Source organism: Scyliorhinus canicula, chromosome 4, assembly GCF_902713615.1.
Source record: "Scyliorhinus canicula chromosome 4, sScyCan1.1, whole genome shotgun sequence".
Lineage (NCBI taxonomy): Eukaryota > Metazoa > Chordata > Chondrichthyes > Carcharhiniformes > Scyliorhinidae > Scyliorhinus > Scyliorhinus canicula.
The window spans coordinates 93,537,084-93,562,081 of NC_052149.1; the positions used below are offsets into that span (position 1 = coordinate 93,537,084).

A 24,998-nucleotide genomic window follows, 5' to 3' on the forward strand; every position below is an offset into this window, starting at 1 on the left:
ATTTTCTTCCAACCCTGCCTCTACCACTCCCGCTCTGCTGCCAAAATCCCTGTCCACATCTTTTAATTTCAAGGCACATAAAGGTTTCTGATGCTCTATTGATTGGCCTCCACTGTCAAACAGATTGCAAGTAGTTCAGATCTTTGAAGGTTTGTTTTCTCTACTGCTTCACCTTGTACCCTTGCCAAGCACCTTCTTCACACGTCTGCAACTTATTTCACGATTCTCCTCATCATCTTCGTCGGTCGATCTCAGTGACCCCCCTCCCCATTCCTAAACTCAACTCCTTGTTCCACATTGTCTCTGCTTCATCGTCTGCCGTTCTCCTTCTACTATTGCTTCTCTCTGCACCTCCCTCACTAGCTGTCTCTACCATTCCACCAATTCCACTCATTTAAACACATCCTTTTGAAAAACCCTTCCCTTGACCATGTTTTTTTATCCACCCACCTTTCTATTCACTTTCTCCTTCCTGCCACGGTGTAGCGTTTTGATCTTTGACGTCCAAATTGCTTCGAGACATCCTCCTGCTGATGAGGAATACTATAGGAATGTAAGCAGAAGGTCCAAGTTCATTACAACCGGGAAACTGCTCAAATTGCACTGTTTAAACGTTAAGAACTAATTTCCTCTTCAGCATTTAAACATTCAGAAAGCTCAAAGCCTTTCCCTTGGATATGTTGTGGTGATCATCATTTTGTACTCCAGCACTTTACATTAGATTCCCAGACTGTTGTGATTAAAGTGATTGAATCTTTGTCACACTGACTGTTCGCTGGCACGCTAAATCTTGAAAGGGGAAAAACAGCATTGCTTTCGGCGAGATCTCTCACCAAACCAATCAATCTGAAACATGAGCAGCTCGAGGATATTTGATGTTTTTGTTATCCCATCTGGCTTTCCCTGTGGCCTATAGTCTGACAGCAAGTGTTTCTGAATTGTATCTGAACTGAATTTCTAAACTATCGCATTGTAAATGTTGCAGGGTGATCACACTTTTTCGTCAGCATATTGTTATTCCAAAAGGTCCGATCCATTTAGTCCCGCCATTGTCAGAATGCTTCGCTGATGTTTTTCGCATTTCTTGAGGGGGTGGGCAGTCATCTAAGGACGGTGGCTGGAGAGGCTTTGAGAAAATCCTTCTGTTTGATCTGTTGATTGTGGATGTGCCCACTTCACACTGAGGATGGTGTTTTACCACTGAGCCACAGCAACACCCAAGAATCATGTCAAATATGTTGTGTCAAACACAATAAAGGACAAATTAGCATGTGTGAATATAGTAATTCTTTTTATACCAGTGTTGACCATCTTTAGTCATGTCGCCAGACTCACTTCACTGCTTGAATAACTTGTTTACATTTTCCACTTACATTTAACTCCGCTTCATTGGGTTTGTACATGATGACTAAATAAAAGGACAAATAAGCAAATAATTTAGAATGAAGATGTAAGCAAATTATAATAATGATGCTCATGCTATATTTGCTTTGTTATTTATAAGTCACATTTGCAATGGGACTTAATGCTTCCCATGGCATATTACTGATAATTACATAGGACCTGATAAATTGAGAGATAAAGATAAATCAGCTGTGATTTATACACTCATTACTAGTTAACAAGATGGATTTTAAGGTTTTGAAAAAATGTAGCTCTTTTAAACAAATATCCAAATCCGTGACTAGCTTATTACATCTAAAAATTGATTTAAGGGGATCCAAATATGATATATATTGAAATTCCATGCAAGACAACATTTTAAGGTTTTGCATGGCACAAGGCCATAAATTAAGGAGTGAAAATTCAGAGAATAAAATCAAAGCAGGTCACTCCCGAAGCAGAAAGTGCATGCCTTAGCTTTATCCTGCAACGTGTGGATACTTTAAAAAAAGTAATTATTGTGAAATGTTAACTCGTTTTCCGGCATGGAGGAAAATTGCAAAAGCAAAATACTGAGGAAGCTGAAAATCTGAAATAAGAACAGAAAATACTGGGAATGCTCAGTAGGTCAGGCAGCTTCGGTGGAGAGAGAAGCAGAGCTAATGTTTCAGGTCTAAGGTCATTGTTGAGGTTAACGAATATCAGCTAACATTTGTGAGGTGACTCAGAATGATCATACGATGCAAGAAAAAAAATCCCAGTAATCATCCCTCACCTTCAACAGCATCAGCATGGCTGCGTTTGCCAGCATCAACATCTTGGAGTCACTACAATCGACGGTTTATTCACCACTGGCTTTGACTGGTGAGGCAACAGTTAAGTAGTTCAGCACTATCTTGGACTGAGCGGTTCGCTTGATCAGTGCTCCTGTCACTGGTCTCAATGTTTACCTTTCTACCAGCAGCAGACTGCGGTTTCTTTATATACATTCTACAGGATGCACTGCAGTGACTCTTAAGGTTATTTTAATAGCACCTCCCTCATTAGCAACCTCTACCACTGGGATGGGTAAGAGCAGCAATGTCACGGGAAGACTATTGACCCCCTAGTTCCCTTGGTATCCTCCATGTGCTCCGGTTTCCTTCCACCAGTCCCAAAGACATGCTTGTTAGGTAAATTGAACATTCTGAATTCTCCCTCAGTGTACCGAACAGGCGCCAGAGTGTGGTGACGAGGGGATTTTCACAGTAACTTCATTGCAGTGTTAATGTAAGCCTACTTAGAACATAGAACATAGAACAGTACAGCACAGAACAGGCCCTTCGGCCCTCGATGTTGTGCCGAGCATTGTCCGAAACCAAGATCAAGCTATCCCACTCCCTGTCATTCCGGTGTGCTCCATGTGCCTATCCAATAACCGCTTGAAAGTTCCTAAAGTGTCCGACTCCACTATCACAGCAGGCAGCCATTCCACACCCTAACCACTCTCTGAGTAAAGAACCTATCTCGGATATCCCTCTTATATCTCCCACCCTGAATCTTATAGTCATGCCCCCTTGTAACAGCTACATCCACCCGAGGAAATAGTCTCTGAACGTCCACTCTATCTATCCCCCTCATCATCTTATAAACCTCTATTAAGTCGCCTCTCATCCTCCTCCGCTCCAAAGAGAAAAGCCCTAGCTCCCTCAACCTTTCCTCATAAGACCTATCCTGCAAATCAGGCAGCATCCTGGTAAATCTTTGCACCCTTTCCAATGCTTCCACATCCTTCCTTTAATGAGGTGACCAGAACTGCACACAATACTCCAAATGTGGTCTCACCAGGGTCATGTATAGTTGCAGCATAACCCCGCGACTCTTAAACTCAAGCCCCCTGTTAATAAACGCTGATACACTATAAGCCTTCTTCACGGCTCTATCCACTTGAGTGGCAACCTTCAGAGATCTATGGACATGAACCCCAAGATCTCTCTGTTCCTCCACATTCCTCAGAACCCTGTCGTTGACCCTGTAATCCGCATTCAAATTTTTTCTACCAAAATGAATCACCTCGCACTTATCAGGGTTAAACTCCATCTGCCATTTTTCGGCCCAGCTCTGCATCCTATCAATTATCAATGATCAACTTGTGACACTAAAAAGGATTATTATTATTATTTAAGTCACATACTATCCTGACTGAGACATATGTCGTCATTCATTCATAGGGGCTGGTTTAGCACAGTGGGCTAAACAGCTGGCTTGTAATTTCATAACAAGGCAGCAGCGCGGGTTCAATTCCTGTACCGGCCTCCCCGAGCAGGCGCCGGACTGTGGCGACTAGGGGCTTTTCACAGTAACTTCATTGAAGCCGACTTATGACAATAAGTGCTTATTATTATTATTATTATTGTTACAAAGGCTGTAAGCCTGAAGTTTCTGACCTTGCAAGAGCACCATTCCTAAAAGAACCGCAGTGAATCAAGGACATGGCCCACCACCATCCTCTCAGGATAACTATGGCTGGGCAATAATTAAATAAATTCCAGCATTGCAGACATTCTGAGAATGAATAACAAAAAGAGAGCACTTTAAAATATTCTGAGGGCTACGTGCAGTTCTGAAAGACTAAACTTAGCAAACAGAGAACAGCAGCTATTTGACTAGCAGTTTAGTTTGGAAATCTTCTATGACCTCAGTTTAACAAACAGCAGCCACTTTAGCCCTTTCCTTTTTCAAATACTGTGCCTGCTCTGGATTTTCACATCACACATTTAAATCATGGGCAATCATGCCTTTAACTGAACAAATCTGGTTTGCTATTTGTTCAAATGCACCTTGTTCACTCCTGTGAATCCGTTCAATGCAATCAGTTTTGGATCTGCCAAAGCTGAACAATGTTTTGGGGCCCAGACTGCATCCTGGTGCAGAGTGACTCAGTGAAAAGGAGAGAGGGTGGAACATTAAAATGAAAGGTCTCATGCCACCCCCCCCCCCCCCCCCCCCCCCCCCCCCCCCCCCCCCCCCCCCACCCCCAGCCGAGCACTGCTGGATTTGGGAGGAAGTGAAAGAATGTTCCAACTGCCTCATTGTGGATGACGGCGTCAGCAAGAAGGCAGTGTTGCTAAGATGGACCCTCTCTCCCGTCAACCGGAATTCCTGCAGCCCCCATCACCCGAGTGCCCACCTATCCAGCAGTTGGAACAGTCCCAGGAATTAGCCATTCTGAGGAATCTCAGAATCAGAATCACAGAAAAATACAGTGCCGAAAAGGCTCTTCGGCCCATCGAGTCTGCACCGCTGCATGAAAGGTACCTGATCTGCCAATCCTAATCCCATTCGCCACCACTTGGCTCATAGCCTCGAATGTTAAGACGTGCCACGTGCTCATCCATGTACTTTTTGAAGGGTGTGAGGCAACCCGCCTCTACCACTCTCAGGTAGTGCATTCCAGACTGTCACCACCCTCTAGGTAAAAAAGCTTTTCCTTGATGTGACCATCAATTCACTCGAGACACGAGAGGAAGTAAACTGTGGCTTTAATAGACTTACAACTGAGCCTGCCTGCGACCAGAAGAACTGAGGGCAGACTCACAAGACCGCAGCACTTTATACTTCCGGTAGTGGGCTGAGCCATGGGCGGAGCCAAGGGTGGAGCTTGTACAAGCTCCTCATCTCCCCCTGTGGGCAGAGCTGCGCAACGGCTCACAGACAGAGCCCACAAGGACACAATGATATATAGTGTGAATTAGGCATTATACATTCACCACATTCCTCAAATCACCCCTGAACCTCCCGCCCCTCACCTTGAACTTGTGTTCCCACGTAACTGATCCTTCAACAATGAGGAACAGATGTTCCCTATCCACCCTGTCGAGGCCCCTCATAATCAGGACTTTGATCAGGTCGCCCCTCAGTCTTCTCTGCTCCAGTGAAAACAACACAAGCCTATCGACCTTCACAGACTTCACCAGCAAATGTGTGGATGACTGGATGCCAAAGAAAGCAGTACGTACGTTCCCCAACCGGAAACCATGGCTCAATCGCGAGATTGACGTCCTACTGAAGGACAGGTCTGAGGCGTTCAAGTCAGACGACCCTGACCTATACAAGAAATCCAGGTACGACCTCTGCACAACCCTCCGAGATTCCAAGAGGGAATATCAGACCAATTTAAAGTCACAGACTAGTGTTACAGACTCTCAGCGGTTGTGGCAAGGCCTAAACAACATAATAGGCTACAAAACGAAGCCGAGCAGTATCTCCAGCAGCAGGACACCCCTTCCCGATGAACTCAATGCATTTTATGCTTGGTTCAAGCAGGAAACCAACGATCTGCTGTTGAGTGCCCCAGCAGCCGACATCACACTCATACCCACCTGCACAGCTTCCGAAATCAGATCGGCTTTCCTGAAGTGAACCCTCGAAAGGGGAAGGCGACGGGACCGGACGGGATCCCTGGTCATGCACTCAGAGCCTGTGCGGACCACCTGGCAGGTGTGTTCGCGGACCTGTCCCTAACTCTGCTCTGAGGTCCCCATCAAGAAGACCACCATCATACCAGTGCCAAAGAAAAACCAGGCAACGTGCCTCAATGACTACCGTCCAGTGGCCCTGACTTCAGTCGTAATGAAGTGCTTCGAGAGGTTGGTCATGAAGTACATCACCTCCATACTCCCAGAATGCCTTGATTCACTGCAATTCACATACTGCCGCAATTGGTCCACAGCAGATGCCATCTCCCTGGCCCTACACTCATCCCTAGAGCATCTCGACAACAAGGACTGCTACAGCAGACTCCTATTTATTGACTACAGCTCCGCCTTCAACACCATAATCCCAGCCAAGCTCATATCAAAGCTTCAAAACCTAGGACTTGGCTCCTCACTCGACAACTGGATCCTCGACTTTCTGATCCACAGACCACAATCAGAAAGAATAAACAACAACACTTCCTCCACAATAGTCCTCAATACTGGGGCTGCATACTTAGTCCCGTACTGTACTCCTTGCACACACACACGACTGCGTGGTAAAATTTGGTTCCAACTCCATCTACAGACTTGCTGACGATACGACCATAGTGGGCCAGATCTCTAATAACGACGATTCAGAATACAGGAGGGAGATAGAGAACCTAGTGGAGTGGTGCAGCAACAACAATCTATCCCTCAATGCCAGCAAAACTAAAGTGCTGGTCATTGACTTCAGGAAGCAAAGTACTGTACACACCCCTGTCAGCATCAACGGGGCCGAGGTGGAGATGGTGAGCAGTTTCAAATTCCTAGGGGTACACATCTCCAAAAATCTGTCCTGGTTCACTCACGTCGACGCTACAACCAAGAAAGCACAACAGCGCCTATACTTCCTCAGGAAACTAAGGAAATTCAGCATGTCCACATTAACTCTTACCAGCTTTTACAGATGCACCATAGAAAGCATCCTATCTGGCTGCATCACGGCCTGGTGTGGCAACTGCTCGGCCCAAGACCGCAAGAAACTTCAGAGAGTCGTGAACACAGCCCAGTCCATCACACAGATCTGCCTCCCATCCATTAACTCCATCTACACCTCCCGCTGCCTGGAGAAAGCGGGCAGCATAATAAAAGTTCCCTCCCACCCGCATTACTCACTCTTCCAACTTCTTCCGTCGGGCAGGAGATACAAAAGTCTGAGAACACGCACGAACAGATTCAAAAATAGCTTCCTCCTCGCTGTTACCTGATTCCTGAATGACCCTCTTATGGACTGACCTCATTAACACTACACCCCTGTAATGCTTCACCCGATGCCGGTGCTTATGTAGTCACATTGTGTACCTTGTGTTGCCCTATTATGTACTTTCTTTTATTTCCTTTTCTTTTCATGCACTTAATAATCTGTTGAGCTGCTCGCAGAAAAATACTTTTCACTGTACCTTGGTACACGTGATAATAAACAAAATCCAATCCAATCCAACTTCTCTTCATAACTAAAATGTTCCATCCCAGGCAACATTCTGGTGAAACGCCTCTGCACCTGCTCCAGTGTAATCACATCCTTCCAATAATGTGGTGACCAGAACTGCACACAGTTCTCCAGCTGTGGCCTCACCAATGTTCTATATAACTCCAATATGGCTTCCTTGCTTTTGTAATCTATGCCATGATTGATAAAGGCAAGTGCACCATCTGCCTTTTCATCACCCTATTAACCTGCCCTTCTGCCTTCAGGGATATATTTACAAACATGCCAAGGTCTCTTTGTTCCTCAGGACTTCCCAGTGTGATGCCATTCATTGAATATTTCCTTGTCAAATTGCTCCTTCCAAAGTGTAACACCTCACACGTTTCAGGATTAAATTCCATCTGCCACTTTTCTGCCCGTTTGAACATCTCGTCTATACCTTCCTGTGACTTAACACTCTGAGCCTCACTGTTAACCACCCGGCTTATCTTTGTGTCATCCGCAAACTTACTGATCCTACCTCCCGCACAGTCATCTGAGTCATTTATATAAATGACAAATAATAGGGGACGCAGCACAGATCCCTGTGGTGTGCCACTGGATACTCGCTTCCAGTCACTAAAGCAGCTATCTGTCATCACCCTCTGGTTCCTACAGTTCAGCCGGCTTTGAATCCACCTTATCAAATTATCCTGTGATCCATGTGCATATGCCTTCTTTATAAGTCTCCCATGTGGGACTTTGCCAAATGTTTTGCTGAAATCCATGTAAACTACATCAGCTGCACTACCCTCATCTACATACTTAGTCATATGCTCAAAAAATGCAATGAAATTTGTGAGGCACGACCTCCCTTTGACAAAGCCATGCTGACTATTCCTAATCAAACACGTGCCTCTCTAAGTGGAGATGGATTCTCTCTTTCAGCTTTTTCTCCATTAGTTTCCCCACCACTGACATGAGACTTACTGGCCTGTAGTTCCCTGGCTTATCCCTGCAGCCTTTCTTAAATAGTGGGACCACATCCGCGGTTCTCCAGTCCTCTGGCACCTCTCCCGTGGTCAGACAAGAATTAAAAATTTGGATCAGGGCCCCTGCAATCGACAGCAACCTGGGACACAATTGAAAAATGAAATGAAATGAATGAATGAATGATGGGATGTTAAGCTGCCAATCCTGCCCCTCCCTCAACCACGTCTCCATGATAGCTACTATATCATAATTCTACTTGTCAACTCTCGCTCTTTACTCATCTGTTTTACCTGTAATACTCCAAGCATTAAAGTAGAGGCCATTCAGCCTTGTCTTACTCTCCTGAAACTTACTATCGCTGTATTGACTCTGACCTGATTGTTGGTTTCTCTATTGTATTAAGGCTAAATTTAAACTAAAAAGAACAAAATATATTTTTTATCATGGTTGGTATGAAGTATTTATCACAGAATCTATCATATTGTGTACACCCTGAGGTTTTGGGCAGCCAGTTCTGCTGGCTCACAGTGTTTGTGGGCTGCTTAGAGAGAAACCTCAACTTCAGGGTTCCTTTGGTACCGATGTTACTTCATTGTGTCGTCTCAGCCTTTTGAAAAGTGTGATATAAGGGGCTAATTCTAACTTAATTCACAGTGAGTGATGCAACATCTCAATCTTGCTCTCTCTTGTTGACCCTCATGCCAAGATGGAGACACAGTAAGTTGCTTCTTAATTAAGTTGGTGTTTTCCTTACCTCAGCAGACTCTGTAAATATTCTGCATTAGCACAACAAGATCAAGATTATCAAATACTAGGCGGGTGAAAGAACAAGCATGGAAAACACTCTAATATTGCTGGAAACCTTCGAGCAGGTTGCAGGACTCAACTCAGCAGAACGGTGACTGAATTGACGCTGAGGATTTGCCAAATATCTCACTGCATTGGGTCTTGCAGTGAACATAGAACATACAGTGCAGAAGGAGGCCATTCGGCCCATTCGAGTCTGCACCGACCCACTTAAGCCCTCACTTCCACCCCTCCTAACCTTTTCTTGGTCACTAAGAGCAATTTATCATGGCCAATCCACAGGACAGTAGTGAGCAGATCAGTGTGTTAATGTACATGTGGATCAGTTTACTTCATATCCCATGAAGTAACAGAGACACGTCAGAGGTATGCAGTGAAACAGAAAGAAGCATTAGCTATATGGGCATATCAATGGTTTGAAGATTATGTCTTTTGTCTCCACTTCAGGATAAAGACAGACCACAAACCCTTCGTGACACACATAAATTCCATAGAGTTTGCAACAATGCCTTCCCAACCACGATTCAGACTGAGCACAATGAGATTTGATGCAAAGACAGAGTACATTCCTGGGAAAACAGCAGACCATAGAAGACGCTTTGTCCCGCATCCCAGTGGCAAGACCTGAACAAGGTGATAGAATCATAGAATTTACAGTGCAGAAGGTGGCCATTCAGCCCATCGAGTCTGCACCGGCTCTTGGAAAGAGCACCCTACCCAAGGTCAACACCTCCACCCTATCCCCATAACCCAGTAACCCCACCCAACACCAAGGGCAATTTTTGACACTAAGGGCAATTTTATCATGGCCGATCCACCTAACCTGCACATCTTTGGACTGTGGGAGGAAACCGGAGCACCCGGAGGAAACCCACGCACACACGGGGAGGATGTGCAGACTCCGCACAGACAGTGACCCAAGCCGGAATCGAACCTGGGACCCTGGAGCTGTGGAGCGATTGTGCTATCCACAATGCTACCATGATGTAGCACTTGTCAAAGAAAGAGAAACTTTCGCATTCCCAGCAACCACAACTCCACCAGCAGCAACTCAGTAACTGAATGAAATCCGAGATGCACAGAAATCTGATGAAGAATGTGTTCATATCAGAGAGTACGACATCAAAGGATGGTCATCATACATGCCACACAATCCCATTCTCAGACAGTGCTATGAACAGAGAGAACATCTCAGTGTATTTGATAATTTACTCAGTTATGATGAGAGATTGATCATTCCTAGAGTTCTAAGTCCTTGAGGACATTGAGCCAGAGGACATTGGATATACTACAACCATTGCACCAAGGACATTTGGACACCACAGAATGTCGAGCCAGAACAAGGTATTCTGTTTGGTGTCCAGGTTTCTCACAGTCATTGGAAGAGGTGATATCCAACTGTATTACTTGTGCTATTTGCTGTCAGGAGACAAGAGAACTGCTGCTGTCATTTTCCTTTCCGTGAAGACCATGGGAACATCTACCGAAGAAGCTCTTCGAAAACAATGGTAAGATATTCTTGATTATAGCAGGCTACTACTCAAGGTAGGTAGAAGTCAAGGAACAGCAGGGTCACATTTCTGAGGCAGTCAATATATCGCTGAAGGAGATATTGCAACACATGGGCTAGAATTTTATGTTGTTTAAATGGGCCCGCCCCCCTGAAATCACACAAAAGGACTTTGAGCACTATCATCGTGTTTTTGCACAATATTTCAGTCAGTGGGCATGCACGTGAGTTGACAGCGTGCTTGGAGACAATTAATTAGGCAGTTAAGACAATGAAAATTTGCTGGAATTTGACATTGCCCGGGAATTTTTAGGTTGGCGCCCGGGTAACATGGGCAGGAGGCCATCCCGCTTTTTCACTTTTCTCACAAGGTGGGATAAAAGGGAACTGCAGCACTGGTTGTGTGAGTTGTTAGGAGTTCAGGTGAGAGTTTGCAGTTGCTTTTGTCTGGACATCTCAGACCTTTCCTCTGTTCTGTTTTGAAGTATTTGCTCTGTTAAACATGTTCTGAGGACGCTTTTGTTTTGTCAACTCTCTTGGAGCATTGCTGCACATTTCAGCCTTCAGAGCATGGGGCAGTGTCAACTGCATTTCATCAGATGGGGATTGTACTCCGTTGGGGTCAGTATTCAGTGGAAGCTAAACTGCACAAGAAGGGACAGTGTGGGGAATGAGTGGGGTTGTGTTGGGACAAGCCAGGGGAAGCCCCCTTTTGTTTTCTGTTACTTGGTGCCCATGGATTGTTCCAACACACCCCCACCCCACCGTCGACACCACTGACCCCACTCTCTGAGATACTCCCCACCCCTATTCGCTGAACATCCTCTCTTTCCCCAGATACATATTTTCCCCTCTCCAGATATGCTTCCCTTTTCCTTGGGCACTTTTCCCCATTTTCTCACATTATCTTGCGTTCCCTGTCTAGCCTTGGCACAGCTTCTGAATGAGGCACCCAAAATGCCCCAGTCTCACTCTCAAAGGTAGACAAAAATAGCGTGGCTCGAAATGAAGTGAAGCTTGCCAGATGGGGCAACAGGCTGTTCTAATAATCTACTGACACTTCATTTAGAGAGTGACTGTAATGTTGGCCTTAATGGGAGCATTAAGAGATGGGAATGATTGCAAATGTGGGGCTGGATTGTCCTCTAATGGGATCTCTCTGTTGCGCTGTCAGCGCACGGTGCCCACGGATTTCCTGGTGTCGTGGGGTGGCCACAATGGAAATCCAATTGGCAGGTGGTGGGAACAGAGAATCCCGCTGCAGGCGAGGCACGCCACCCAGGAAAATGCGGATGGTGAACCAGAGAATCTGCCCATGGTTCCTGACATAGATCAGAGGGAAACTCATGTCCCCTTTAACCTGCTATCAAAGTTAGCAGAACAAAATTCCAAACTATTTTCCTGCTGGCGGGAAACAGACTTTTGCCATCAGGCTACAATTTCCACCATTGGCAGGAGCAGCAAATTCCGCATTTCAGTTTAGTTTTATTTCCCATTGCTCAGCATTCCAATTGATCAAGACCTGGTGAGTCTCCTCTACTGTACCCAATCCACTGTTCTCCCTTAACTGGGTTCAATCTGGAATTAAAAGTCTAACGGTTGTGGTATTATCGTACATGATGGTAATGTAAGGGTTAATGAAATGTGTACCGACAGCCATTAGAGGGAGCAATCCTAGAAGTATGTAAGGGATGGCGCAGAGCCTTGTGGGACAGAAGGTTGGAGTAGGTGGTAGGAACAGGAGCTGAGCTAGGAGTACTGAAGCTCGTGAGAGAGCATGAGAGTAGTCAATGAGTTAGTGGGTTACATGTTAGATGAGTATAGTTTATGTGTGTTTAATCAACTGTTAGTTCTTAGAGAAAGTGTCAAATCCAATTGTAGTGTTTGATAAATAGTTTCGTTAGTTTACAAGCCTCGTTGTTCTCTGACCAACACTACACATCAAAGTCATCTGGTTAGAGCAAGGCAGAGAACAACACAACACTGTTGATTGTTGTTCAAAATCCATCTGGTTTACTAATGTCCTGTAGGGAAGGAAATCTGCCATCCTTACCCTGTCTGGCCTACATGTGACTCCAGATCCACAGGGGCTGGTTGAGCACAGGGCTAAAGAGCTGGCTTTGAAAGCAGACCAAGGCAGGCCAGCAGCACTGTTCAATTCCCGTACCAGCCTCCCCGAACAGGCGCCGGAATGTGGCGACTAGGGGCTTTTCACAGTAACTTCATTTGAAGCCTACTTGTGACAATAAGCGATTTTAATTTCATGTGGTTGACTCTCAAATGCTTTCTGAAATGACCCAACAAGCCACTTGGTCCGAGAGCAGTTAAGCAACACACACATCCCATGACTGAATAAAAAAGATGATGCAACTGGATGTGGTCCATCAGCGCAGCTGGATGTGAAGATTGCAGCTTTCAGTTTGAGAGCGACATCCTCTGCCTCAAGAAACTGATGTTAAGTGAAAAAAAGGTAATGATGGGGCAAAACCAGAACTGCCAACAACTGCGTTCACAATTCTAGGAGCCTTTGATCCCAGACCTTGTGATTTGCCTTTCTCCTCACCCAAGACTTCTTGTTTGAACATTCAGTGATTTTCACTCAGTGAACAGGGCGTTTGTGAACATTTATCTTACGGGGTATATTTGCGCTTCTATATTAACTAGCGTTCCATGCTATTGCCGTTTAAATAGGAGAAAATCATGACATAATATGCAAAGTGTCAGAAAAAAACATGTGTACCATAGTATGGTGACTTCCTCCCTTGAGCTGTTCAAAATTAATGCCATTTCTGTTCACCCAAAAATGCACTTTCCAATTCCTGGGTCATTTGTCATCACAGTCTGACTTCTATTATGAACTGGCCATCATCAATGTCAACTTTCCAGGATCATTCAGCCATCGTTATGCCTCTCACCAGTCTTAGAGGGGTTATCTTTTTCTTTTATAGGTGACTTTCTATTAAAGCACAACCTAACCACTGGCTTGGCAGCCAGGTGTGTTTTTGATACATTCCTGGCCATTTTGAGCTTCAATTCGTCATCACTCAGCTGAGAAGTTGACATTAACACAGCTGAATGAACCGGTAAGTAAACCAGACAGCCCCTCAAAAGATCCTCTTCATGTTTGAATACTGGACTTTTAGAGGAGAGATTTTCCCGATTTCTCAGTGTTTCTTTCCACAAGTATTTTCCTCATCTGCTTGAATTCAAAATGCTCTGGAGACAAGGGCTTGTCCAGTGTCCTTGAGCAGCTGTGTCGCAGATATTTTTCAGCTCTTCCTGACAGCGAGGAGTCCCGAGGGTTTTATGTTATGTGAACACACTGGACAAAGGGCCGGGCAAAAAGAAGTCGAATAACTCCAGCCAGAACAGTAAACAATCTACAGGATTTTACGGATTTTTCTCCTCAGTCTGTCAATAGCTATGCTTCTGCCCAAATTGTTTTTGATAGCGACACATTCATAATTTCAAAATAAATATAATTAATCATTTTATGCTCAAAGGCCAGGATAGCAAAAGAGATTTGAGTTTCCTTCTCATTCCTACTGGGAAAGACATGAGAACACCAGTCAAAACCTTCTTTGATGTTGTCCATCAAAACTGTCATGGAAACATTGGGCGCGATTTAACCAAAAGTTTTCTAAATGTGGTAGTGAGCAGGAACTCCTGAAGGTTCCTGATTCGCGGCCTGGCAAGGCCGTCACGGTTATAAAACTTTAATTGGTCCACTTAACAAGGTCCCACAGGCTTCACGGTGCAAATGGTACCGCCGGCTGATTTGCCGGGACCGCGCTCGCCAGCCTGCTGCTAACAAAGGAGAGCAGCTGTTAAACAGCTCCGGCACGGCCAACTCCACTCAGCTTGCAGCCACACCATTGAGGAGACTGGCCCCAAAATCCGGGGACCCTGGATGCAGTAGAGGCCAGATGGGATGGCCTGTTTCCTCAAGGGTCTCAGAGGTTCAGCCACAGGGCAGCCACTGCTGCCAGGGAGGAGGTGGCCCTGGTCACCAGCTCAGGGAGCGTCACCTGGAGTACCGGCACCCTGTGCCGTAAGAAGGTCAACAACCTCCACCGGACTGTGCGGGTGGGTTGGCATTGGACCCACAAACCCCGCCCCCCCTGCCCCGGGAATGCACCTGGCACTGTCCCAGCCCACCACTGTTCCATGCCCAGGTCCACCCAAGTCCAGCAGAGCCACCCACGCCACCCTTCCCCCATACCCTCCACCCCACTATATGCCTCATTCCCCCAACACTCACCACTGCCCCTTCTCTCCATCCCCCTCTACCACCCATCCACTCCAACCCTCAGTTTCCCCATCCCCCCCCCAAACCTCCCAAGCCCCTGCATAGGCCTCACCTCCCCCCCACGCACACCACCCACCCAAACACCCAGGATGAACGTCATGTGTGGCGGTAGGAGAAGATGGCCCACAAAGACGGGAGAGTGCCCAGGCGGGAGAGGGGTGCCGGACATCAGAGTTTTTACCCGCTACGAGGAACGTGCCCTGGAGGTCGGGGGCTGGGGGGGGGGGTGCGAGGTCAGATTTGTCACCGACGTAGAGGTTGGCATGCAGTTCCAAAGTGAGTATCCACTGAGCCCCACCCAGATGACCTGTCACAGATGAGTTGTTAATGCCATGCAGACATCAGTCATTTTTTTTGGGTGCGGCACGGTGGGACATTGTATAGCACTGCTGCCTCACAGCTCTAGGGACTGGGTTCAACTCCGGCCACGGGTGGCTGTCTGTGTGGAGTCTGCACGTTCTCCCCGTGTCTGCGTGGGTTTCCTCCGGTTCTCCGGTTTCCTCCCACAGTCCAAAGACGTGCTGGTTAGATGGATTGGCCATGATCAATTGCCCCTTAGTGTCCAAAAGGTTAGGTTGGTTACTTGGTGAAGGGGATAGGGTGGCCTGGTAGAGTACCCTTTCAGAGGGTCGGTCAGAATGGGCCGAATGGCCTCCTTCTGCATTATAGTGTTCCTATGATTCAGAACGCCCCATCCCTCTGACTGACCACATGCCCATTCTCCCGCAGGATCCTCATCTGACGGTGCAGGCCCATCCTCCCATGAGAGCACCTCAGAGAGCAGCTCCATGGACCCACTGTACTCATGGCACAGCTGTCATCCCTGCCCTTCACCAGCGCAGAGACACACATCTCCGTTGATGGCAGTAGTGGACAGTCTTCTGGGGTAGATTCTGGTGATGCACATCAGAAGGAGGCAGGAACACCCAGGCAATACAGCAGTCAGAGGTCTGCTGGATCCCAGGACCTAACTGTGTCCCAGTCCGATGCTGAGCCTGTGGGCCAGGTTCACCTGGCGCTGATGCAGATGTTAGGGTGCAGTCGATAGATTCAGCGGGGATGTCAGCGACATTCCAACAGGTCCATAGCCGATTGGAGGAGTTCCAGAGGCTACAGGTACAGGAGATGGTGTCGGCAATGCGTGGCACCGAGGTCAACACTGCTGGTGTGGCGCCCGCAGTAGAGAACCTGGTGCACAACATTGGCAGCATGAGTGGAGGTTTCCAAGGCATCGCACAATTGGTGACGGCCATGGCTGAGGGCCTTAGCAGCATGTCCAGGTTGCTGGGGGATGTGACCCAGTACCAGGTGGACCTTGAAGAGGCGTTGCGGGGCATGGCGCTGTCTCAGGAGGGCATTGTCAAAGCCCTCCAGAGCACTTTGCGGTCACTGGGCGAGGTCTCCCAGTCTCATGTGGGCATTTACCAGTGTCAGGTTTGACACTGAGGAATAGGAGGTACCCACTTTGATCTGCCAGAGTAGCAGATCAGAGGAGGGCTCTCGGGGGAGCTGGTACACACCATCAACGCTTAGTAGAGCGTTTCCGGGGTGCTCCAGAGCATATCGCCGTCACTGAGGAGCATCGCCGAGGGCGTCAACACTGTGCTGCAGACATTGGGGAGCCACCAGAGCTGGCAGAGCCAGATGATGCAGGGGCAGCCGGGCTCAATCCAGGTGCCCCTCCCACCCCAAGGTGAACCCCCAGGGCCTAATGGGCACTGACCAGGAGGAGGAGGCACTTGGTGCCAACCTGGAGCCACCCTACTAAGCGTCGATGGTGTGTACCAGCTCCCCCGAGACCCCTTCCCTGATCTGCTACTCTGGCAGATCAAAGTGGGTACCTCCTATTCCTTATGGTCCAGTTCCACACGGAGCAGTGGGTTTACCGATTGAATAATTGGGTGAGCTGATGAAAGAGTTTCTCATCTTGATATTACTTCGTTGTGCACCAGTGAACTCCTGTAACCTACAAGACATGAACTGAAAATGGGGCTGAGTCCATATAACTCTTTTTTAGATGGCACAGGCACCATGGGGTGAATGGCCTTCTGTACCTGTCTGATTTCATTGGGGGCAGTTTTCCAGCTGTGTTGCACCCAGCACAAATCCTACTATGTTGGGAAAATTCTGGAAGAGGACTGAAATGGGATTTGTGCCAAGTACATATATTTAAATGAATGGTAATCAGATTGATGCTCAGCGAGGATGCAAATCTGATTACCGTTCATTTAAGTATATTTTGATATTCATGATTGGTTTATCGCCAAATCTCCCGGAATGTGCTATGTTCCCACCCGCCGGAGTTTTGTGGCGTCGGCGGAAATCACTACAGGTCTCCACAAGCTAATACCAAGCACAATGAACATGTTGGGGGCTGGGAGGCCATTGTAGCCCCCTTGGTAGTCAGAGACATGGCAGGGCAGTACCCTGGCACTGCCCCAGCACATGGCAGTGCCAACTTGGTACTAGCAGGTTGGCATTAATAAATTGACACTGCAAGGTTGGCACTGACAGGTGGAAGGGTCTGAAGGGGGCAGGACCTGAAGGGGCAGCGTATATATGGCAACCCCCTGGGAAGGCCCTGATGCCCCAATGCCGATAATCTATGTACGAGGGGAGGGGTTCATGCTGGCGATCTGTGTTTGTGTAGGTGGGAAGGTGCCATCAAAGAGTAGGTAGGATCCCAATGTTCATGGGGAGGGGAGGGTGGTGTTTAATTTCGCTTTGAGTTTGGGGAGAACTCTGTTCAGGCCAGCATGCCAGGGTGGTTAGCCCACACCCCTCACAATTACAACGCAAAACACGCACCCGCTTCAAAAAAAATGGCAAAGTGTGAGAAGAACTCATGGGGAACCTGCCTGTTTCTCTGGGGAGAAACACAGTGGATTTCTGACTGAACCTGACACATTGCCGCTTTTTGGGAAAATTTTACTCAGTAGAATTAAGCAAAAGTACGATGAGGCTGTTAATCGCCGGAGAGGCCAAAATCGAGAAACGTGCTGGGCGCCGATGTGTTTGCAATCTAACTAGCGTGCCCCCGTTGGCGAAATCAGAATCCCACCCTACTGTGAAGAGAAACCAAGAATCACCACTTAAGGTCAATCTCCATATAATTAATGGGAGTGACCCCCTATCTATTTTAAAAAAAAATGTTTTTTATTCAGTTTTCATGTTTTATATTGAACAAATTACAAATTGTTAGAGAGAGAGAAAAAAGAACACGCAAAAATTAACATATATATTTACAGGTAAGCATCTTCGTAATAATAACTGTGGCCTCCCCCCTTTAGCCAGCATACATATTTTACATTCCCCAATATGGCCGAGGCACATGTTTATTGGCATTTATTTACAGTTTGGTTTTGGGCCTTAGCTAGCCGTCAAACCCCCATAACAAACCCGTAGCCCCCCCCCCCCTCCCCTCTCCCCCCCCCCCCCCCCCCCCCCCCCCCCCCCCGCAACCTTCCCTCGATTCCCATCCATTTTCCCCCGATTCTTGGCCACCCGACTATTCTTCCTCTTGTTCTTTGGCCACAAACAGGTCCCGGAACAATTGCATGAATGGCTCCCACGTTCTGTGGAAGCCGTCGTCCGACCCACGGATGGAGAATTTGATTTTCTCCATTTGGAGAGATTCCGAGAGGTCGGACAGCCAGTCTGCAGCTCTGGGCGGTGCTGCTGACCGCCAGCCAAACAGGATTCTACGGCGGGCGATCAGGGAGGCAAAGGCAAGGGCATCCGCCCTCCTCCCCAGGAATAGATCTGGCTGGTCTGAAACCCCGAAGACTGCCACTATCGGGCATGGCTCCACCCTCACCCCCACCACTTTGGACATAGCCTCGAAGAAGGCTGTGTGACCCCCTATCTAAAGGCCTCCTGTGATCTAACGGCCTCCCCAGTGAGCGGTCAATTGGGCGCTAATTAATATACATTTATTACAAACATGTAGCTGGTGGAAGAGCTGCTGTGGGGATCCAAAGAGGCGAGTAGCCATCTTCGCTCCTGAACAATGAGCCTGAAGGCACTGGGGTTCCTGGGGACATTTTGGAGACCATAGGGTAGGCGTGTGCACCCGGGAGAGGACCAGCGTCTGGTCCAGGTAACGTTACGTGTGGATATCTGGGGTACAGGGTGTGGAGACCTGCTGGACCCCCGCTGTGGCCGGGGGTGCATGGGTAGGACGTGTCGGATGGCAGGGGATGTGGGGGGGGGTGGGGTGGTAGGGAGGGTCAATGGGGGAATTCAGGGCAGGGTGGAGAAATGAGGGAATGGGTGGGGAGGGAGCAATTGGGGTATGGGGGAGAGGGAGGCAATAGGGAAATGGGGGAGGGGGAAGAATGGGGGAAGGGGGAGAAGGGGGAGGAATGGGGGTGCCCCGGGGTGGAAGGCACTGCTGGTTGTCAGTCTCACACCCTCTCTCAATTCCTCACAGATATTACACGGAATGGACAATATCTTGGACCCCGGGGAAATTGCGCTCGTGGTGCTGCTGGCAGGCCAGGCGGTCAGACACTGGAGGAGGCAGCAGCAGCAGTGTCGACAGAGACTCGAGGCTGCCGCCCATGTACAGGGCCGCGCCCCACAGCCTGAGGACCGGACGCTTACCAGGCCAGAAGGGAAGGCCGGCAACGGTGTACGGGCGTTGCTGGTCTTTTCAACAGACAATGGACAGTGTTTGCGATAGGAGGCTCACCCTTAACAAGGGGACGGTGCAGCACCTGTGCCATGTCTATACAGACTTGACATGTGGATACCTGCTCCAGATGGCCGTCAGTCTCCGCAGCCCTGAACATCTACGCCTCAGGATCATTCCAAGGGTGGAGCGGGGACCTGTGAGATAACGGGTGCCCTGTTTGCCTAGGCAGCGAACTATATACATTTTGATGTGGACCAGGCCTAACAGGATGCCCGGGCAGCAGTATTCTATGCCATCGACGGGATGCCCCAGGTCCAGGACCCAATAGATGGCACTAAGGAGGATGAGGAGACGCCAGAACAGGAGGGACACTGGAGGATGGGCCCAGGGAGGACCAGCAGGACAAGCCCCTGGATGGAAGACAAGTGGCAGTGGCGAAGGTAAGGCAAGCCCGGAGAGCCAGGGAGGCCCTCATTCTCACCTGCTTCACATAGGACCTGGCCTCATCCATCATTACTCCCCTTCCCCACCACCCTCCCACTTCCTGCTGCCACATCCCTCAGCCTTCCCCCTCCCCTCCCCCCCATTCCCCTCACCCTTCGCTCGCATGGAAACAGAGTCCCGTGTCGAGTGCGTTTAGCCGAGAAAGACCCTGCTATCTAATGGGACCGCACTCATTTCCAGCACCGAGGAGCTCCGATCTCGAGACCCCACAGAGGGTGCTGGAACTAGCCGGGGAGGTGCAGAAAGGTTCAGGGTGACCGTCACCTTGACGGCCACTGAGAATGGGTAGCCGCTCTGTACCCACGCCAGGTGAGCCACCATCTGGCGCAAGTGATGCAGTCACCTTTATGATCCAGTCACGTGGCCCAATGCTGTGCCTCTATCGCACCTCCTCCTCAGTCTGTTGGACAGCTGGTACACAAACCTCACCAGCTGGGCCCTGCTCTTCTGGGACAGGCTCCTCTTCTGCAAGGTCCTTCCTAAGCATAAGAACTTCTATTACCCCACCTTTCTTCCCAAAACTGCGCCCGTAAACTGTGCAAAAAGTGCCAAAAACCAACTCTCAAGTGGCAGCCACCAGCGGCGTGCAGAGGGGGGGGCCGACGGGGCGCTGGCCCCGGGCAGCGACTGGATGGGGGCAGCACCGCGGTCGGCCCGAGCGCGCCTGCGCACCGCGGTCGGCCCGAGCGCGCCTGCGCACCGCGGTCGCCGCGGTCGGCCCGAGCGCGCCTGCGCACCGCGGTCGGCCCGAGCGCGCCTGCGCACCGCGGTCGGCCCGAGCGCGCCTGCGCACCGCGGTCCGCGGTCGGCCCGAGCGCGCCTGCGCACCGCGGTCGGCCCAAGCGCGCCTGCGCACCGCGGTCGGCCCGAGCGCGCCTGCGCACTGCAGAGGCTGGAGAGGGAGCAGAAAGGGCGCGAATTTTCCAGAATGGACGGCATTGCCACCATGGGTGAGTTTTATTTATTCATTTATTTATTTTATTTATTTGATCTATTTTAAAACTCTTCTCTGCACCCTCTCTGTAGCTGTCAACTTTTAAACTGTCGTGCCCAGAATTTGACATTTGGGCCAGGGGCACCCATTTGGGACAGAACCAGTATTTTATAAAAATTCATCATGGCCTCTTAACTTTTGCCCTCTTACCCTTTATACTTAAAGCCCAGGGTCAGCAGGGTGCAGGGGAGATTCTCAGAGACTTGACTGCAAGCTGCTGGAGCTCGGATCTTGAACAGAGCTTTTATATCTGGATTTGGGGACCCTTTATGCACTGGCATAGTGCACAAACAGGCCCCACATGACCAGGGTTTTGTGAAGAAGAAGGGATCTGGAAATGTGTTGACTGTGAAAATTATATTTGTGGAAATTGGGTGAAGTAGTTTGATGAGACTTGGTGCTAAAGCTTTAGAGAAATGAAGATGGAATTTGATTTGAAGAAGTTCAACGTTTTGAAGGATATTGTGGCTGAAATGAAAGCGATACGTGCTGAATGAGCTGACCGAAATGTGTGAGATATGTCTTTGTATCTGCTATGTGTAATTTATCGGTCATATTATTGCAATTTTCCTGTTAATTCATGTTTAATTTACGTTGATTTTGGTGTGATTGCTAATATAAAAGTGAAGTCTTGTATATTGGTCTTAGTTGGGTTGTTTCTAGTTGTTTCCACAAGGGTCATAACAGTATTTCCATGACGTTCTGCTCATATCCTTCTCCATGGGGGTTGCAGAGGAGGGAGGCGCAACTTTTGAGACATAACATCTCACCCATTGATTTAGATTTAGAACAGTACAGCACAGAGCAGGCCCTTCGGCCCTCGATGTTGTGCCGAGCAATGATCACCCTACTCAAACTCACGTATCCACCCTATACCCGTAACCCAACAACTCCCCCTTAACCTTACTTTTTAGGACACTACGGGCAATTTAGTATGGCCAATCCACCTAACCCGCACATCTTTGGACTGTGGGAGGAAACCGGAGCACCCGGAGGAAACCCACGCACACACGAGGAGGACGTGCAGACTCCGCACAGACAGTGACCCAGCTGGGAACCAAACCTGGGACCCTGGAGCTGTGAAGCATTGATGCTAACCACTATGCTACCGTGTTGCAAAGCAAAATGACTGAAGAAGAGAACAATATCCCTAGAATTCCAGCGCTAAGGGGAAATTGACTAACTTACAGCGCAATTTAACCTCAGGCAGCCGTCCTATACCTTAGAGATGGCAAAGATAAAGAGGTCAGTGAATAGCTCTAGAACGGGTGCAACTACGTTTTTTATAGGTTTTTTGGTGATATTTAATGAAATATTTACGTGGGATGTAGTAAGAGTGAAGCCTGGATGATCAGAGGACTGCTATGGCATTTAATCTCGGAATAGGAGACATTTATTCCTTAACATGCTAATATTTGAATACAGATACCACTAATTTGCAAGTCTATGATATAAATTGCACAAAATTATCAGTGGAGATGAACAAGAAAGAGAGAAATTAAAAAAGGAATGTTCAGACTTTGCAAATTATTATGACAATGATGTGGTTGCAATTCAGTTATATGACGAAATTATTGATTTTGTGATGCTCCTTCGAGCTGGAGGGACTAGAGTTCCCCCTGATCCTAAAGATGCTCTGGAGTCTTTACTGCAGTATGGGAGGGATGTCTTTCCGACGCTGTGTGTTTCATACAGATTACTGCTTACAATTGCATTTTCAGTCGCAAGCTGTGAAAGGTCATTTTCAAAACTGAAATTAATAAAAACATATCTGAGGTCTTCTATGTCACAGGAGCGACTGACCAACCTGGCTTTAATAAGCATTGAAAAAGAATTTCTCACAGCTGATGTAAAAAATGAAGTAGTTCAGGTGTTTTGTGACAGGAGGTATCATTTGGGGAAAAGAACTTAATAAATTTGATTGATTAATATTAAAATCAAATAAATCAGGGTAGCATGGTGGTTAGCATAAATGCTTCACAGCTCCAGGGTCCCAGGTTCGATTCCCGGCTGGGTCACTGTCTGTGTGGAGTCTGCACGTCCTCCCCCTGTGTGCGTGGGTTTCCTCCGGGTGCTCCGGTTTCCTCCCACAGTCCAAAGATGTGCGGGTTAGGTGGATTGGCCATGCTAAATTGCCCGTAGTGTCCTAATAAAAGTAAGGTTAAGGGGGGGGGTTGTTGGGTTACGGGTATAGGGTGGATACGTGGGTTTGAGTAGGGTGATCATGGCTCAGCACAACATTGAGGGCCGAAGGGCCTGTTCTGTGCTGTACTGTTCTATGTTTAAAGCGTTTATTTCATGTTTCATCTGTGTTTATATATTCAAAATGTTTTCCTTTCTCATAATATTTCTCAGTATATTAGGCCTTATACTTGAGTCTTTGGGGGCATATAATCAAGATTTGCCCCGGGCATCACCAGACCTCTGCACGCCGCTGGCAGCCACCTTGTTTGTGTGGCTCAGCACGTAGACAACACCGGAAGTTCCCCATACCTTTTAGTTTGACTTCCTGCCTGCACTTCAAACACCAACGCCTCCAGCCTCCATGCATCTGTAACAGCAGCTGTAGCCAGGTAGAGAGTGAGCATTCCTGGCTGTACTCATTCATTCTCTGTAGGAGGGGAAAGAGAAGACATGTTAGCAAGATCAGTATTCCCTTGCCCATCCAGATCCAACAGGCTGCACCGTGACCCTGAGTTCCTCTTCAGCTCCAACCCCCCCCACACGTCCCACTCCGACCCCGCGAAGCCAACCCCACAACTCAACCCCCCCCCACCCTGATATGTTTCCTTCCACATTGCACCCCTGTCCCCATCAGTGATCAACACCAGGCCTGTGATGTGGGGAGTCTCTGTCCTTACCACCTGTGTCTGTCAACAGAGGTACCAGTGGCTGACGCAACTGGTGTCAGAGACAGGCTCTGCGGCTCCTGTCCTGTTTCCCCAGTGGGGTGTACTGTGGGTGTTTTCATTGAATGGGCCGTGTGTCATTCTGCCAGCAGGGTGGCACCTGTTGAGTGATGGAGAGGGTCAACATATGCCACCAATCACCCCCATGCTTCGAGGCTTTTGTGTGGGCAGGCTGTACAAGGAAGGTATGCATCTGTTGGGAGCATAGCTGCACTGTGGGGGATGGACACTGTGGGAGGGGGGTGAGTACTGTGGGGAGTGAGCACTGTGGGGGGTTGTGAACACTGTGGGGTTGACACTGTGGGGGTCCTGAGTGAGACACAGGTTGTGACAACCTGTCCTGAGGCAGGCTAGATGATAGCACAGGTGCAGTGGGTAGGCTGGGCTGGGAGACAGCTGGTGGTCCCGAGGGATGGGCTAGGTGACAGTGTCACTATTGAAACCTCTTCCCTGAGAGGGACAGTGTGCTAGTGAGGGTGCCAAAGGCCACGGTGTATATGTTCTAAGTTTGGGGTGAGCTCTGCTATTCCTCTGTTTCCCCTGCAGTGGGCCTGGGCTTCTGATGAGGTCACTGCGGAGTTCCAGCACCTGGTGTGCCACTGATTGAACTTGGCTACGCCCATCCCATTGATGGTTTCAGAAGGGTGGCCGGGGTGGCCTACCAAGTTAGCAGAGTCTCTCTGGACATTTACAGGACACAGTGAGCAGTCAGCAGAGTGGGCAGCCAGGGGCCTGTAGCTCGTACCTAATGGCTCTGTTTAAAACAAATACTGCAGCGATGGCAGCCTGAGCCAGGTCACCCTGATCCTGAGGTGGACACCCCAAATTCAAGGAACTGTCAACAAGTCGCTCCCCGCTGCTCCCCCCTGCCCTGTAGCCACCCACAGCCAACGCTACAATGTTGAACAGTTTTTCAAACTTTGCTTGCCTTCTCTCTCCCCATCAGCAGCCATGGCGTCCAGTCCCCATTTGTAAAGACCTGAAGTAAATGGTGGCCACATGACTTCTGCCTGAGAGACCTCCACCTGAATCGGCGCCGGGCGTGG

At 48.6% G+C, this 24,998-nt stretch overlaps 1 long non-coding RNA gene across 2 annotated transcripts in view; it reads right to left on the reverse strand.

Annotated features, from left to right (window-relative positions):
- LOC119964811 overlaps nt 1–23,627 on the reverse strand; it is a 185,484-nt gene extending 161,857 nt beyond the window's left edge. For both annotated transcript variants that reach the window (XR_005460369.1, XR_005460368.1), the window contains exons 1-2: nt 23,537–23,627; nt 451–543 (exon numbers count right to left, since the gene is read on the reverse strand). This is a non-coding gene — a long non-coding RNA (uncharacterized LOC119964811). The remainder of the gene's footprint in view (nt 1–450; nt 544–23,536) is intronic.
- Between the last annotated feature and the right edge of the window lie 1,371 nt (nt 23,628–24,998).